Raw genomic sequence first — 3799 nt, 5'->3', positions numbered from 1 at the left:
GCTACAACGTACAGCAAAAAATTGGTAGAGTTATTTCAGTCCTTCTCAATGGTTCAGAAATTTAATTTTTATGCTAGGAAATCGGAAGAGGTCGAAACCATGATTGATTTATTATTTACCAATAGCAAAAACATTTCGTGTCAAATAATGGATATGCATGGGATCTCCGATCATGAGACAATATATGTTAAGATCGAATTGGAGACAATATATAAAATGAGAGCAAACAAATTTATTATATCTTGGGAAAATTACACAAGTGATAATCTTCTTCACCAACTGAGGCAATACAACTACAGGAATTTCTCGAAATTAAGTATCGATGATAAATCGAAATTTTTAACTAATGTCTTGTCGTATTCAATGGGCACTCTAACATACACTAAAGAAATAAGGCTTAAGCTCATGGACAAATGGTATGATGCTGAATTAGCAAACCTTAATAAACAAAAGTATAATCTTTACAGGATAGCATTAGAAACAGGGGCCTGGAGTGACTATAATACAATCAAACGTAGATACAAGAGGATGGTAAAGGTTAAATACTTGGAGCATAAAATAACAGTTAATATTGGAGATAGCAAATCAATGTGGAAGCATCTAAAAAATTGCATAAGTATGTCAAAGGAAATAAACGCCATTAATAAAGTGTTAATTCACAACACCTTGTACACAACGGAAAATGAGATTGCACAATCACTTAATAACTACTTTATTGACAGCATTATTGAAATTACCTCAGATATAGAACATGGTAAAAAAGAATCCTTTACGACTCCAAATTGCACACATAACCTTAAATTTATAGAAATCGAAACCGATGAAGTGCTTAAAATTGTCAGTGGTTTTAAAAATAAAATTGGAGGAAAAAAATTACTATCTGAGGGAGTCATAAAAGACTCTATAACATATACAGGGAACTTTTACACGCAGGTAATTAATGAAAGCCTAAAATATGGTGTTGTTCCTGATCACTGGAAAACATTTCTTGTTGTGCCAATTGAGAAAGTCAAGACCACAATCAGAGCCGACGAGAAGAGACCAATTAATACGTTTCCTAGTGATGAAAAAATTGTTGAAACGGTAGTTAAAAAACGACTAATAGAATATTTAGAAACTAATAAAATATTAATGCCACAACAGTCTGGTTTTAGGAAAAGGCACTCGTGTGAAACTGCACTCAACATAGTATTAGCTGGCTGGAAAGAAGAATTGAGCACAAATAAATACATAGTTGCTGTCTTCTTAGACTTAAAGCGCGCATTTGAGACCATAGATCAAGAGTTACTTCTAAATAAATTGAGTAATATAGGGATACGGGGAGTTGAGCTGAAATGGTTTCAAAGTCTTATTACAAATCGTTACCAGAGAACACAGATTGGATCGTCGGTATCTGACAAAGGAAGTATAGTGGTTGGTCTACCTCAAGGCTCAGTGCTAGCACCTATATTATTTAATATATACATACATGATATTGCCAACGGTATTAAATATAGTGATATTAATCTTTTCGCTGATGACACGTTAATCATGTTAAGTGGTGACCATATTACTGATGTTGTTTCAAAACTACAAGATGACTTAAATAAAATATATAATTGGCTATGTTTAAACAAACTTAAAATAAATGTAAGTAAAACCAAATACATGGTCATATCCAGAAGAAATATTGATATGCATGAACTTCGTAATTTAAACATAAACCAACAAAAAATAGAAAGGGTGCGGAGCTTTACGTACTTGGGTATAAAACTTGATGAGAAGCTACAGTTCAATGATCATATTGACTATACCGTAAGAAAATAGCAAAAAAATGTACTTTATGCGACGTACTTGCAAATTATTGAAAAGGAAATATAAAATAATGGTATATGGATCAATAATAAAACCTCTCCTCAATTATTGTCCAACAATTTTCTTCATAATGAATGATAGCCAAATTTATAAATTGCAGAAACAACAGAACCAAGCAATGAGATTCATTCTTCGAAAACGATATGACACGCCCATTAGAGACATGTTATCAGCCCTTGGTAGGCTAAGTGTGAAACAACAGCACTTTTATTATACGATGAAATTTGTTAAAAACATTATTGAAATACATTATTGAAGATTAGTGGTGGCAAACTATCGATAGTGGACACCATCGATAGTTGATGATAGTTTTGTGGGTCACTATCGATTGTGCCGATAGTCATTTTTTTCGATAGTGCGCTGCCGTCGATAGCCTCGATAGTGTGGATGAACTTTTTTAATTTGAATGCAGCAAAAAGACATGTAAAAATTACGTTTGAAGGTTATATGAATTCATTTATATAAATAATATAATAAATTGCAGGTTTCAAGTTGCTGAAAAATCTCATTGATTTTTGACAGTTTTTTTGCTAACAGTGTTACGCATTTTCTTCCGTATAAAACGAACTTCTTTGTATAGAAGAAAATACGTGACGCTGTTTATTATATTAAAATTTAATGGACTATAAAATTGCATACCAAAAATTTTTCTCAAAATTCTGATTCCAAACTTTGAAATTTTGGTGAAACTGTGAGAAATTTTATTAATTGTTGTACAAAGTTTGTATTGGGATTTACATGGTTTTCGTTAGACGATAAGCTGGGCTTTTATAAAAAATTAATAAGCTTTAAAGAAACAAGTAAAAATATGTCGCCACACTTTAAAATGTTCATTTATTTACTTAAATTTTTGTTTATTTACTTATAAAACTTTAACATTTTTACTTTTATGATTTTATGTTGAGATTTTTTTGTACAAAAAGTTTCACGACTTAAGCTCTAGTTTTCTGTAAACGTTATTCCATATAATGAAACACATGCAATATAAACATATCTATAACAAACACGTTACCTTTTACATTGCGAGTTAGATATTTGTCAATATTTTATTACACTATCCGCACGAGTATTGTAAAAAATTTCACAAAAACGCGTTTCAACATAGAATAGGAACATAAAAATCATACATAGATATGGCGATTCCTCGATAGTATCGAACTTCAAATAGGGCCGATAGTGGTCGCCATCGATAGTTGCGATAGTGATGTCCCATCGATATTATCGATAGTGCCATCGATAGTTTGCCACCACTACTTTGCACAGATCGAAGCACAGGTTGAACGCCATGAAATCGTTGCAGAGAAAACGAAATATTTCACTATTCTTCCCGAATTGGAGCCTGATCTTTAAGTCAGGTGAGCGATATTATTCTGGCATGACCTCAGAATGTTTATACATTGTTGAAACAACGTCTCGTCTATCATTTCTCTATATCGGAGGAGAAACGCATTCAGAAGTTATTGAACGATTTGGACGTAGGGGACAAGAAACACAGTTGCCTTCTACGGGAGATGCGTAGTGTCAGTGAAGACTTTCTACGTACTATGTGGCTACAACGACTGCCTTCACAAACACAAGCTGTGTTAGCAACATCTTCCGAAGCTCTTGATAAACTCGCAGTTATGGCGGATAAAATCCAAGCTATATCAGCACCTCAATCAACAGTAGCTGCTGTAAAATCTTTTCCTGAACTAATGGATCTTCAAGAACAAATTTCAACTTTAAGCACAGCAGCAAGTAACCTTCAGAAAAAACGCTTTCAACACAGGAGTGGTTCGAGTTCTCGTGGACGCTACAAAGCCGAGTCAGCTGCGAATACGGGAAAACATCAACTTAGATAAATATGAATGCAAATCAACTGCAAGACCCTTTATTCCAAATTATTTTCGCAGAGACATTTTTAAGAATGTACACAATATGTCTCATCCAGGAGCAAATTCAACAA

The 3799-nt window shown here is 33.2% G+C and overlaps 1 protein-coding gene across 1 annotated transcript in view; it reads left to right on the top strand.

Moving 5' to 3' along the window:
- The window catches only part of LOC108358072 (protein O-mannosyl-transferase 2-like), a 106110-nt gene that overhangs the window by 98325 nt on the left and 3986 nt on the right, over window positions 1-3799 (top strand). The window lies entirely within an intron of this gene.

The sequence above is a fragment of the Rhagoletis zephyria genome, unplaced genomic scaffold (assembly GCF_001687245.7).
Source record: "Rhagoletis zephyria isolate East Lansing unplaced genomic scaffold, Rhagoletis_zephyria_1.1 Rzeph_scaffold_00201, whole genome shotgun sequence".
NCBI classification, from domain to species: domain Eukaryota; kingdom Metazoa; phylum Arthropoda; class Insecta; order Diptera; family Tephritidae; genus Rhagoletis; species Rhagoletis zephyria.
This window is presented reverse-complemented; position numbering and strand designations above follow the sequence as displayed.